This window comes from Dipodomys spectabilis, unplaced genomic scaffold (assembly GCF_019054845.1).
Source record: "Dipodomys spectabilis isolate Male_0828 unplaced genomic scaffold, ASM1905484v1 ptg000145l, whole genome shotgun sequence".
In the NCBI taxonomy this organism is placed as follows: Eukaryota; Metazoa; Chordata; class Mammalia; order Rodentia; family Heteromyidae; genus Dipodomys; species Dipodomys spectabilis.
This window is the reverse complement of record NW_024870822.1, coordinates 17,436,661-17,451,381: the sequence shown is the minus strand read 5'-3', so window position 1 is coordinate 17,451,381 and position 14,721 is coordinate 17,436,661.

Sequence of the window (14,721 nt, the reverse complement as noted above, 5' to 3'; positions counted from 1 at the left end):
CGTGGCTCGCGTGGATGTAGTGGTGCAAGTCCCCACCCTACATGGAAGAGAAAAACCTTGATTTTGGAAGGTGATGGGAAATTTTCAAGACTAGTCCCCAGGTGCTGGGGCTCAAAGGGCCCCCGCTCTCTCCCACAAGTGGTCAGTCTTTCACCAGTCCTGCTATGTACGGTTATCATAACTTCCATTTTTCTCACGAGAGAAATGAAGTTCAAGGAGATTACATGACTGACCCAAGCAGGTCACTGTCAGCAAGCAGGAAATGTGGCTCCAATCCAGCTCCGCACATCCCCTGACCCCACCCTCTCTCCTTTCCTTGTGCCTCTGATATATTGTTGCAGCCTGGTCAGCAGACAATGGGTAGAATGGAGAAAATGGAGCTGTAGAAATGTATCTGGCCAAAATGCTATGAGTTCTCTCTCTTCTCTCTAGCTGGTAATGGAACCCATGGCCTGGCCCATGGTAGAGCAGTGTTCTACCATGAGGGTACATCACTGCTCAGGAACTGAAATTCTTACCTTACTCTGAGACAGACCTCACAGGTTCAAGAACATGATGAACCAGGCGCTGGTGGCTCTCGCCTGTAATTAATCCTAGCTACTCAGGAAGCTGAGATCTGAAAATCACGGTTCAAAGCCAGCCCGGGAAAAACGTCCATGAGACTTTTTACCTCCAATTAACCACCAGAAAACCGAAAGTGGCACTGTGGCTCAAGTGGTAGAGCACTCGCCTTGAGCTGAAGAGCTGAGGGACAGTGCCCAGGCCCCGAGTTCAAGCCCCACAACCGACCAAAAAAAAAGAAAGAAAAAGAAGAAAAAGAACATGATAAAATTGTAAAGGCAATGACAAGTGCCTTCTAACAAGACTGTGGCTTAACATAATGTATATGCATAAAAAATACAGAAAATGAGAACTTTGGGCTAGATCTAAGAAAAACTTTCTGTGTTAGGGTATGGAGGATAAGTGGATATGTTCTCACAAAGGGTCTGAAAGACATTTAGACTTTTCCCTAAAGATTTCGCTGGGCCCTGCACTACCACTGCTTTGAAGAAGTAGTCTTTCTAGTTGCCTGTCCTACCATGCTTAAGCCCAATCTAGCCACAGCACCATACACACATACACACACTTGCCTCTTCTGGGCCATTTAAAATAAATGAAAGTCCAGTCCAGCTCAATTTGAAACACACATACAAAGGACTAGAGCACATTCAGTCACTTGCAGTGTAGCTACTGGGAAATTCCACCCTTCCCAGTGACTAGCTCCAGAGTGAGAGTCTTGTAGCACACTTGTAGCACACCATGTGGCTGCAAGAGCTACTTTGAAAAAAGTGTGGCATCATGTGCCTGATGAGGCATGGTGATATTCCTCTGTAGCCTGGTGTACTCTTGGAATCAACTTAAGTGCTCACCAGTACTAAAACAAATGTGTGCAATAAATGCTGCTGTACTTCCTGGAGCTCCTGGGAATGGGGGGGGGGGGGGTAAGTACAGAGCATGCTGTAGTCTATGCATACTGACAGAGCAAGGATGTCCCAGACAGGCACTGGGCAGCACCTGCCAGGTGAAAACGTTTATAGCTGCACTAGATCTGTACAATTCTACAATTCTCTATGAGGAGATGCTGCATCCTCAGGGCTTTGGCACCTCCATCTGCCCTCCTGTTTCTTACAAAATGGACTGGAGGATGGTCAGCCACTGAGAGTTTGCCAGGAGCCAGGGTACCTCCCTTTGAGAAATCTTAGCCATCCTTCTGACAAAATGAAAACCTGGGCTGGATTTAGGGGCTTGGATTCTAACTTTCACTGGCCAGCCAGGTGGGTGTGGCCTCCAGACAGAGCTAGCTTAGAGCTTTACAATCTCTTTCTGGCTCTGAGGCTATTCAAGCCCTGTCTCTTTCTGGCTGGCTAGGTGTCATCATTGTGATAATGGTTATGATGGCATGAGGTGATATTTCAAGAACTATAAACTCTTTTAGTAACTTTAATCAAAAGTGAGATGGTTTAAAGCAAATAAAAACAGCTGGGCACTGGTGGTTCACATCTCTAATACTGACTAGTTGCGAGATAGAAATTGGAAGGATTGCTGTTTGAGGCCAACCAGGGTAAAAACTTAGCAAGACCCCATCTTAACCAATAGCTTGGTGCCGTGGTGGGTACCTGTCTCCCAGCTACAAAAGAAATATAAATAGGAGGGAAGTGATAACTGTCTAAGCAGACTTGGGCATAAACCATAAGCTTGAGACCTTACCCTCAGTATAACTAAAGCACAAGGAGCTGAGGCATTCTCTAAGTGGGAGAGCTCCTGCCCATCAAGTTCAAGGCCCTGAGTTCAAACCTCAGTACTGCAAACAAACAAACAAAAATTGTGATGTTACCCTTGTTATGGAATACTATACCAGAAGTACAGAGATCCATGTAGGGCTTCTGCACTAACTTGGAAAGGTGTCTCTTCTTTTCCTCCCCAGCCCTTTCAGGCAGATGACTGTGAATCTGTGGCCAAGTAGAAAACAGGCTAGGATGCTTCAAAGGACAGACCCATAGAAGATCTCAGAATTCATGACAGAAATGATTGAGGTAGAGACCAAGTAGTTTGTCTGGAACCCAGGAGGCAGTAGCGACTTTCTTTCCCCATTCCTTCTTACTCTGAGTCAGGAGAGAAGATGAGAGAAAAGTTCTAGAGGAGCTAGAGAGAAGTTTTACCTGTCTCCAACCACCCAAGGGAGGGTGGGTTTGTGTGTAGATTGTGCTAGAAAATTCATACAATAGCTGCTCTCTTGCCTGAGGACATATCCACAGACCGTGAGAAGCAGGAAATACTCAGCCTAGTGTGAAAGGAAGGATGATGAAGAAACAGGAAGGCCCTTTCTTAGTCTCTTGGTACCATATAACTGGAAAAGTAGGGAAGAAACTCACTGACCGGAGTTTCCTGCCAGCCTGATGTGATGTGTGGGGGGAGGGTAATAGAAATTAAAGTTATTACTCTTGCCCACTTAAGCTTTGGTCCAAGATAACACTCATACTAAGTAACAATCCAGAAAGGCAGATCCCAAGCATACACCCTTGAGAGCACTGAAGGCCAAGCTCAGCCTTCCATTATAGCCTCTTCATTCAGTTCTCGACCTGATCCAGTGCTGTGAGATCCTGTAAGGTGCTCTGGCTGGTCCTTCTCCCCACCCAAGGCAGTAGAATTCTTATCAGAGCTCAGCAAAAGAGGACATCCCTCTCCAGCACAGAAGCCTCTGGTAGGCCCATCATGACCTCAGCTATCTGGTCCTGGAGGATCGCACCAGAGCTGGGACTGAGGCTAGATGTAGTAGCTTGCCTTTTCCATCCTTCCCTCTTCTCCCTCCACAGGGACCTCAGCCCCTGTTCCTTGAGCACAGCATGGATCGAAACTCTGCTGGGGAAGAACAGGTTCCAGTTCCACTCTGTCCATCTAAGTGACCTTGGGCAAGTCAACCTCCCAGTATCTCAGTTGGAAAATGGATCACATATGTGAGACATCATGGTACACAGTGGACTCACCACTCAAACTTTCATTTCTCATCACTAGGCACTTCTTGCCTGGAATCCCTAGGCACTTGCTGATTTTTTTTTTTTTTTGCCAGTACTGGGGCTTGAACTCAGGCCTGTGTACTGTCCCTGAACTTCTTTTGCTTAAGGCTAGCACTTGAGCCATAGCACCACTTCTGGCCTTTTCTGTTTATGTGGTACTGAGGAATCAAACCCAGGGCTTCATGCATGCTAGGCAAGCAGTCTACCTCTAAGCCACATTTCCAGCCCACTCACTGATTTATTTTTCAATTGATTGATTTCCTACCTAGTGCTGAGTCTTTATTATGTTACCTGGATTGATCACCAGCTCTCTTGAAAGCAGATCATACTGTCATTATGACACAGATGAAGATATAGCAGAAAGGAAAACTTAGAACCCAAAGTCATCCAGCAAAGCAGGTGGCAGAGTTCAGGTTCCTCCTAGGAGCATCCTTCTAAGAAACAGAGATGGTAGATGTGGGGTAAACCATCAAGGCAAAAAGGACGGTGATTTAGTAGGTGGTAGAAGGGACTATCTGGAAGCAGTATCTGCAGAACAATCTACAGAGGCCCTGTTCTTACTTAGAGCTGGCTGGCTCTGTTCATAATACATACAGATAACTTCTCTATTATAAAGGATTGGATATTTAAGTCCTAACCCAAGGTTAGGTTTAGGAGGTAGGAGCTTTGGGAGATGACTGGGTCATAAGGAAAGCACACTCATAAATAGAATTATTGCCATTAAAATGAGGCATCCAGAACATTCATTTGCTCCCTACACCATGTGGAGTTACAATGACAAGACAGCCATCTGTAACCAAGTAGGCCCTCCAGCAGCCACTACATCTTCTGGTGATTTGATCTTGGACTTCCTTGCCACCAAAACTATAAGAAATAAGTTATTGTTGTTTATAAGCCAGGATAAACTAAGGTATCTATGACCAGTGAAAATTTGGTGTACAATGGTAGTGAGTGTGGGCTCACTAAAATGGTACATGATTCTGAGTGGGAAAGACCTCTTCACTCTTCCAAGTAGAGACTTGAGAGGGAGAGAAGAATGGGACTGAGGGAACAAGACGTTGAAATAGACTCTACCTAATATTTATCTGCTCTAAGCAAGCATTGCTAACGTGTTTCCCTCATGACCCACATAGAGCCAAAATCTATTATTAGCTGAATTGGTGAGTGTATCTAAGGTAGTGAATTTAAAAATTCGAAAGTGGTGAGTATATTTAGTGTTAAGTTTGTTTTCCTTTTTGTATAGACACTATGTCCTTGCAAGATAATTCTTTAATGATACAGGTGCTCTGGGGTCTTAGCTGGGGATAAGGCCTGGAGAAGCTTTGTTAAGAAGAGTGAGTCCAGAGGTTTGGGGGTAAAATACTGTCTTTTGCATGGGAACTGGAAACTCACATCAAAATTTTCTGTTGTCTCAAAGACAGAATGGAGAGGGGAGGATGGAGTAGGAGAGGAGGAAGTAGAGAAGTTCTTAAACCTCTAATTGGGGAGAATAGCCTGGTTCAGTCGCGAGAGCTGCATTGGTGATGGAAATGATCTGTAATAGGCATTTATTCAGCAGCTGCTTTTCAACCAGCTGGGTTCCTCTGTAACCCCTCAAAGTGACTATTACTGTGTCTCTGGGAAATTAAAGCAGAAAGAGGCTAGGGGACTTTTCCTAGCTTATGAACCCTATGAAGCTACAGCACTTCAGTAGGAACCAGGTTTGGCTGCATCTGGAACCTGGTGCTTGCAGCAGTAACTCTCAAAGTGTAGTCCCTGCACAAACAGCATCACCTAGCAATTTGTTAAAAATGCAGATTCCCAGTTAAGTCTGCCACTATTTTGGTTTTTTTTTGTTGTTGTTTGTTTGTTTTTTGGGTCCGGTCGTGGGGCCTGAACTCTGGGCCTGGGCGCTGTCCCTCAGCTCTTCAGCTCAAGGCTAGCGCACTACCACTTGAGCCACAGCGCCACTTCCGGCTTTTTTCTTTTTGCTTATGTGGTGCTGGGAATCGAACCCAGGGCCTCAGGCATGCAAGACAAGCGCTCTACCACTGAGCCACCTTCCCAGCCCCGTCTGCCACTATTTTGGTAGAGTCCAAGAAACAATCTGTCCTTAGTGATTAGCAAGTCTCAAGGTGGTCCCAACACATGTTGAGACCACAGCTCTACCATACTGTCACCTGGTAAGGACCAAAACCAACAGATGGTCCCTGCCTTCAGCGGATTACGGTCTGGCTAAGTAAAACAAAATTAAACATCATATATTTAGCAAAAGAAAAAAGAGAAAAGGAGTGGAAATAAGAGGAAAGGAAAAAGAGAAAAGGAAAACTATTATATGTTTATTTTTGCCATGTGGTTCTGACCAGTGTTCTTGTATTTGTGATTTGTGTTGAATAATAATTCTCTCGGTATGACCAACTAGGTAAGTCCTTCTTCCTGACAATTCACACAAACAGCAATAAACTTATCTAATGCCTGGTGCTCTCAAAAGACAGAAGTGGGGTGGAGGGGAAGGAAAGGGAAGGGGAAAGTAATTTGGCCAGACATGGAGACGCAGCTTGCAGGGAGCTTTGGGTAAAACATGGCCTTTAGGGCAGCACAGCCTGGGAGAGGGGGGAGGGGAGAAGTAGGGCTAGGGAGGTTGTCTGAAGAAGGGAACTAAAATGTGTAATGCTGAGAGAGCTAGAGGTAGGCTTTCCAGATGCAGAGAGTGAGCTAATGAGTCTTACTAGGAGGAGGCACACTGAGGGAATCGTGGACAACAATGAGGTGGGAGGTGGGTACTCAGGGATTTCCTGGTAAAGTGTTCCCACCTGCATTCTACCCCTCCAGGCTGGCTGCACAAGCCATCATTAGGAAGCACCAGCTGTGTGTGCCCAGCAATGGAGGCTGTGCTCTTCCTACTGTGGGGACAGCACCCCCAGCCATCTTCTCACCTTTCAACACTGGGCTCAGACGTCCCATCCTTGTAAAAACTTTCCTGCCTTTTGGAAAAAATTATATTAAGTGAAGTAAGCCAGGCCCAAAGAAACATAGGTCCCATGGTTTCCCTTATTTGCAATATCTAGTATAGGTATGAGTCAAGTGGAAAAAGTCAGATAATGTGATGTTAGGAAAACGAACCCTCAAATATGTATTTTAATGTTTTTGTTTCTTTCATGCATGTGTGTCTAACGCATTTATAAGATTATTTCTTTGTTGCTTTGTATGTCCCTCCCCCACAGTGTAACCCCCGCTTTCACTATATTTGATGTCAGTATAACATGTGGAGGAGACGGGGACAAACAAGTAGTTTAAGGATTCAGGTGGACCTGTTGCAACAATGAGAAGTACAAAATGTCATGTCAAAACCAGCTTTACAATGTCGGTGTGGGGGGGTGAGGGGGGGTATGATTGGGTGGGGGGGAGGGGGGAGGCTGGGAAGGGAGGTGAAGGGTAAACAAAGGAGGAGGCTGCAATGCTTGGTAAGAAATGTATGCATTATCCTGCCCATGTAATTGTAACCCCTCTGTACAGTATGTTCTCAAATAAAATAAAATAAAATTAAAAAAAAAACAAAACTTTCCTGTCTTGCCCTCAAGACAGATCCACACAAAGGTGTAAGGGACTCCCTGAGCCACACCCCACCCTCAGGACAGTGTACACTTGTAATCCTTGGCATGATCACCCAGAATGGTGATTACTCATTTATGGTTCTAACAGCCTCAGGGGGCAAGGAGCTACTACTGGGCCAAGACTGACTTGTGAGGCTTTGGCCCAAGCACAGAGTTAAATTATCTCAATGCATAGTCAATAAATGGATCAATGGATGAATGAATGGATCAATGAGTGAGCAAATGAGTGGATGACTCCATCAGCAATGACATTTATCCATGAATGTAGCAGCTTGTGTGCTTGCTTAGCTGAGTGGAAAGCTGATTTCTGTATACTTTTATCTTTCTTGTTCGTGAGTTTTATGTCATTAGAGATGTGCTTTTTTTGGTTTTGATAGATTATTCTTCATTCATGTAGTGACCTACTTATACTTAGTATCTATTATATGCTAGGATCCCTATTGATTACTAGAGATAGAATAGTGAATACAGGGTCTACATGGAAGGAGCTCACGGTTTATAGTCTTTTGGGGAATTCCAAATTTCTCATTTTGGCTTACACCTGTAATCCTAGCTAGTCAGAAAGCTGAAACCTAAGGATCACGGTTCAAAGCCAGCCCAGGCAGGGAAGTTCTATGAGACTCTTATCTCCAATAAATTACAAAAAACCCCACAAAAACAAACAACAATAACAACAACAAAAAAAACAGAAGTAGAGCTGTGGTTTAAATGGTAAAGTGCTAGCCTTGAGCAAAACGAAGCTCAGGGACAGCTCCCAGGCTCTGAGTTCAAACCCCAAGACTGGCACAAAAATAAATGAAAATAAATAACTACTTAATTTTTTTCTGTTTATGAGAGTGAATTTAAGTAAACAACCAGCATACTTCATGTACATATATGGCCTGTCAGGGAATAAAACCTCTTTGGATTTCTCTGTGCTACTTTAAAAAGCTCTAGTCTCATGAGACTGGAAATGTTTGTGATATAAAGATAAGAAGGCTTTGCTTTTGTTTTCTCTAGAGACATTTTTCCCTTTGCATACATGAGAGAGTTGTAGCTATTAGTCTAGGTAATGGTTCTGTTCCAAGGTATAGTAAGATATACACAGCAGCTCAATTCTAAGTGTCTAACTAAAAGAACTGAAAGCAGGACCTTGAAGAGCTATTTGCACACTCATGTATGAATAGAAGCACTGTTCATAACAGTACAATGCTGGGAGCAACCTACACATACCTCAATAGATGGAGAGCTTCAATTAAATACACAGTATACATCCAGGGGAATAATTATTATTCAGTCTTCAAAAGGAAGGATATTCCAGGTCAGAAATGTAGCTCAGTGGAAGAATGCTTGCCTAGAATGCATGAGGGCTTGGGTTCCATCTCTTGCCTCACAAAAAAAAAAAAGAAAAAAAATGAAAGGAATTCCAACACAAGCCACAAATGTGTGAATCTGGAGGCTATTACAATTAGTGAAATAAACCAACCACAAAAAGACCAAGTATTATATATTATATATGAGGTACCAGATTTATACACACAGAAAATAGAATTTGGGTCGGGAGGGGATGGGAATCTAGTAGTTCTCTTATTGTTTAATGAGTATAGAGTTTCAGGTTGCAAGACGAAAAGTTCTGGAGAAGGATGGTGATAATAGTTCTACAACAGTGTAAGTGTACTTACTATAACGGAACCATACATTTAGAAATGACTATGATACTAAATTTGGTAGTATGTGTATTCTACCATTAGAAAAAAGAAAAGTAGCCTGGCATGGTGGTTCATGCCTGTAATCTCAGCTATGCAGGAAGTGGGAATAGGATTGAAGTGTGAAGCCAGCCTGGGCAAAAGCATGAGACCCTACCTGAAAAATAAAAACTGAAAAGCAAAAGGAACAGTGAGTATGGCTTCAGTGGGAGAGCACTTGCCTGCCTGCCTGGCAAGTGCAAGACTCTGAATTCAAGCCCCAGTAACGTGGAAATAATGATAAGAAAATGAAATTTCCCTTAAGACAGCCAAAACGTTAGAGCCAGAACAGGTCATTAGGTTACTTGCCCAAGATGCCAGGAAGACTAGAATCCTGTCTCCCTAGATATTTTTGTTCCAAAAGATCAAGATGAGAATTGAATTCTCTCCAAGAAAACAAATAAGTTTGCCTTTTCCCTTTCTTGCTTGCAGGGGGAGAAGATGTTTCCTGTATACAAACCAAAATCCATTAGTTTTCATTCCTTGCTCATGGAGTGTCCCAGCATTTGCCACTCACGCAGGAGGTGTTTTTTTTTTTTTTCATTCAAATTTCATGACATCATCCTAATAGGTAAGGTGTGGGCAAAGGAAGGTGGCACACTTATTTACAGTAAGGCAATTGATAAGAAATTTGTCTCTGTTCTATGATCTGGATATTATAAAGGTGAGTACAAAAAAAATCTATCAGGTATACATATGTATGTATGTACGTGCACACATGAACACACAGACATACAGACACACATACTCAGCTGATGGCTTGTGGGAGCAAGAACTATTCCTTCAGTGAAAGGGAAAGTACATAAAGGGCTGTCTGTTTTGATGTGAAGGTAGAGATGGAGAGCTTCTCTCAGGTGCTGTAGGAGGAGGTGTAGAGATGCAGAGGCAGGGTAAGAGAACCTCATCTTTTAGTTTGTAAAATTTGTATAATTTTTGAAGTATCTTTATGTACAAGAATATAATACATCTTGATCAATGTCCTCCATTCCATCATTCTCTGTATCTCAGAGCCCATCTTGAGGTCACTCCATCATCAGGGCTGAGCTACCCAGAGTAAATGCTCAGGACAGCTGGGGCTGTACTTTCTAGTAGAATGGGTTTAGAATAAGGGAAGCCATCTTGGCATTATGTCAAAAGAGCCTATCTGATGCCAGGTGCTGGTGCCTGATGCTTATAATCCTAGCTACCCAGGAGGCTGAGATCTAAAGATCACGATTTGAATACAGCCAAGGCAGGAAAGTCATGAGCCTCTTATCCTCAGTTAACCACAGAAAAAAACTAGAAATGGCACTGTGGCTCAAAGTGGTAAAGCACTGGCCTTGAGCAAAAGGAGCTCAGGGACAGCGCTCAGGTCCAGCATATGAGTACCAGGGTCAGAAAAAAAAAAAAGGCTTATCTGAGAATGAAGCCCACTGGAGGTGGGGTGGTGGTAAAATCTATATATCAACTTGGCTAGGCTATATACTATATCCAGATATTTGATCATTTATTAAAGTTGCTATGAAGATGTTTTTCTTTTCTTTCAGATGAGCATAGCACTTGTCAATAGACTTTGTGCAGTCACCTTCTATAATACAGGTGGACCTCATCCAATTAGTTGAAGGCCTTAATAGAAAAAAAGACTAATATTCTCTAAGAAGAAGACATTTTGCCAGTAGGCTGGCTTTGGACTTGAACTAAAATATCAACTCTTTCTTGGGTTCCTAGCTCATAGACCTGCCTTGCAGATTTGGGGCTTACTATCCCTTACAGTTGTGTGAGTCAGCTTCAATTTCCTTCCTTCCTTCTTCCCTTCCTTCTTCCCTCCCTCCCTCCCTCCCTCCCTCCCTCCCTCCCTCCCTCCCTTCCTTCCTTCCTTCCTTCCTTCCTTCCTTCCTTCCTTCCTTTCTTTTCTCTCTTTCTCTCTTTCTTTTTCTTTCTCTCCTTTCTTTTCTCTTTCTCTTTCTTTTTCTTTCTCTCTCTCTTTCTTTCTTTTCTCTCTTTCTTACCTTTATGATACTGGGGATTGGCTGAGTTGTGCATGTATCCTCTTTTGTTGTGGTTGTTTTGTGTTTGAAATAGGGCATTGCTTTGACCTGGCTAGCCTTGAACTTGTGATCCTCTTGTCTGTGCCTCCCCACTAGCTAGAATCACCAGCATGCTACACCTCCCTGTTGAGCCAATTCTTTAAAACATATATATTCTATTTCTTTAGAGAATGCTAATTAAAACAGGATAGCATATTGATGGCTATGTTTTAGCATCTGGACCCAGCTCAACCTGGTATCAAATAGCCCTGGCCTTTTCACTTAAATGGTCCTCTTGAGTTGAATTTCTGTCATTTGAAACCCCAAGGGGCCTTCTCAAGAGGAAACAGCAAACTCTTGCTGAGAGCACTCAGTTCATTCCAAGCCTACAGCTCCCCTTTTAGAATCACTTAGGCCTTAAAGGCTGAATAGCAGTTCATCTGGGTTTGAGTAGAGGGAACGATGTGTGAAGACAGAGGAAAGTGATGGGCAAGGCAAGACCAGGAAACTAATGCATTCAATGTAGTGAAGGAAGAGATTGTAAGAGCAAGGATGGAAAAGTGGTCAGGGGACAGGAGATACTGAGCTTTGCATGTTAGATAAGAATTTGTCCGGAGGCAGCAAGGAATATTGAAGATTTTTCAAGCAGAGAAGAGTCATAATCGGATCCAGGCTTTGATTGGCTAGTTCTGCAATGTGGGAAAACACAAGAAACAGAAAACAGGGGCTGGGAAGGTGGCTCAGTGGTAGAGCGCTTGCCTTGCATGCCTGAGGCCCTGGGTTCAATTCCTCAGCACCACATAAGCAAAAAGAAAAAAGCCGGAAGTGGCGCTGTGGCTCAAGTGGTAGAACGCTAGCCTTGAGCTGAAGAGCTGAGGGACATCGCCCAGGCCCAGAGTTCAGGCCCCACGACTGGACCCCCCCCCCCCAAAAAAAAAGAAACAGAAAACAGAACGAGGACCAATTTTCTGGCTGAAGTTTTTTTTTCCCCCTTTTCTTTCTGATCCTTCTGAAATCAGATTCTGTGCCATTTCTTACTTGTCTAATATAAGTGTTATAGTACCATGGTTAATGGCCTAACTCCTGGAACTACTTTGCCTATGTCTGCCACTTACTATCTGTTTAATCTTTGGCATGTTACTGAACATTTTGGTTCTTCAGTTTCCTCCATGGAGATTGTGATATTGTCTTCATCTCAGAGTTGATGTTTTTAAGGATGAAATGCATGGCTATGGGTTTGAAGCCCTTCACCGTGTTGATGCATAAGCATCTGGTATCCATGCTCCTCAATTAACAATGGGATTACAACTTAGATGGGGTTAATGTTCTGCTAACCCCAACTGTGTTAGTCAGCTTTTCACTAATATGTTTTTAAAAAGTCTGAAACAATCAACTTTTATCTTATTTTTGCCAGTCCTAGGGCTTGAACTCAGAGCCTGGGCACTATCCCTGAGCTTCTTTTGCTCAATCAAAGTGGTACTCTACCACTTGAGCCAAAGTGCCACTTTCAGCTTTTTCTATTTATGTGGTATTGAGGAATCAAACCCAGAGCTTCATGCATGCTAGGCAAGCACTCTACCACTAAGCCACATTTCCAGCCCTTGAAACAATCAACTTGAAAGAGGAAATGCTTATTTAGGGCTGCAATTTTGGAATTCAAGTCCATGATCAAGTAGACCTTTTGATTTTGAGCCAGTAGCAGGATTGCCCATCATGGAAGCAGTGCATGGCATGCAGTGCATGGCGGAGGAAACCCTTGCATCACAGCCAGAAGTCAGTCCCCAAAGAGTCCCCATTAGCACCCATCGCTTGAAGTTTCCACCACCTCTCAACTCAGGGGCCTTCAGAGAAGAGTCCAAATTTAGACTATACTCCCATCAAAGTTGAAAGTATGGTAAGTAAAAGATGCACTTGAAAACAGATTTTTTAAAAATGTACTTGACACTCATTGATAGAGCATCATCTCTTAGCCATGCAGTATGGAATAGGATGGCTGTATCTCTCATGATCTTGGGGCTGACTGACAGCTGTGGCTCACTGCTGCAGCTCGGAATCACCAGGGTTGATCCTACTATTTATGCAAATCCAGGAAAAGGTCAAAATTCAAAATTCATAGTGTGGCTTTTAGTGAATGTCATGTTGTAAAGTTGAGCCACAGTAAATCAGAGACAGTTGGTCATCAGTAGCACTCTAGATCCCTACTAAGAGGGGTAGGGGGCTTCTGGGCTGCAGATCCCTACCCGAGGATGACAGCTGTGGCCCTCTGCCCTCTCTGTGTTGGGCAGCACACCTGCCTTTCCTGGGAAGTCCATGCCTATCCCCCTAGTTCTCACAAAGTCAGGGCTAGCCTGGGTCCTAGGGGTCAGGGAAATGTTACCACTGGGAAGGAAGAGGACATGGCTCTGAGCTCTGAAAACAGCCTTTTATCCAAATTTGAGATTTAAGAATTGGACTGGAACTGGGCGAGAATGAGGTTCCCAGATACACAGGCCCAAAGGAAGTGTCTCAGGAGCAAAGGCCATATACGCAGCTCTTTCACTATGACTGCCAGAGACAGAAGTTGAGAGGCTCAAAGCCATTTCAGCTGCCCTGGGGACTAGCTGTGGGAAGCAACTTCAATGAGAGCTAGAATGTGGAGAGTCAAAAGGTACCAGAATTGTCAGCCTTAGAGGTTTATGTCTCTATTGTGTGGTACAGAAATATGGCATCCTACCACCTTGGGCCCAGATAGTGTCCTGATAGTGTTGATTCTAAGGTAGCAAACAAGGTCACCTAGCGGGCCAGTGTTTGGAGGTTTCACAACAAGGTCACTCAGTGGCTTCTGTCAGCTCATTTAAAAAAATTATTGTCAAGGTAGTATACAGAGACTGTCAGCTCATTTTTGCTGCATGTGGGACAGAATGGAGTGTCCGTGATATTCATATTTGATCACCAAAGAGCATCTCCATGTCTAGTCCAGCTCCTTTGTAGACTCTGGCCTCAGCTCAGTTTCTCATGTTTTCCCAAGCAGGCCAGAAACTGCTTTTGGCACCAACTTTATACAAATTCTCTAGATCTTTTCACTTAGCCAATTGATGCTAACTAATCTGCTGTGTACTTTGGGTTCAATATGGGGCATCTTTCCAAAGGGAGCTGATTTCTTTGATGACAGTAAAGAGGCTCATGGTAGCCCACATTCCTTACCAGCCCTCTATGACCTTATGATTCAGGAATTAATGTCTTCCCCATTGCCAACCTCTTTCTTCCTGCCTTGCCCAGTAGCATGCCTCGCTTTCCCTTCCCGCTTTACCATCTCACTCATCAAGTCCCCATAAGCACTGTCTCATTCACTCTGAGGTGTCAATAATTAAAAACAGCTAGAGCTGAATTTCAAATGGTGTGATTCCAGGCACTTCAAAGTGAAGGACTCCACAATGCTGTTTGTAGATCACCAGAGGACATAGTCATCATGTAATTCCAGACTATTAACTGTCCTTCAGTTTGGGCAAGAATTATTCTGCATAATTAGTCCAAAATCTAAGGCCCCTACCCTTATAGCATAGATTAAAGGTAAGCATCCATCCAAAGCTTGGCACACAGTAGAGGTCAGCAAATAAGGTTCCCTCTTCTTACTTTGGGTTTGGAATTGTTCCAGAGCCAAGTGCTAGATAAGAAAATGCAAGAAGTTCCTCCACATGACTGTTCTCACACCATAGGCCTCCTAGTCCTCATCCTCTGTTCCAAGCTGACCTAGATTTCTGTCACCTCTTCATATCAGGCCCAGATCACAGCTCTGGGAGACGTTTCTCACCACTAAATAGGGATCAATGTGGAGTTTTTTATTTGATAGCCTTGAATCTGTTGC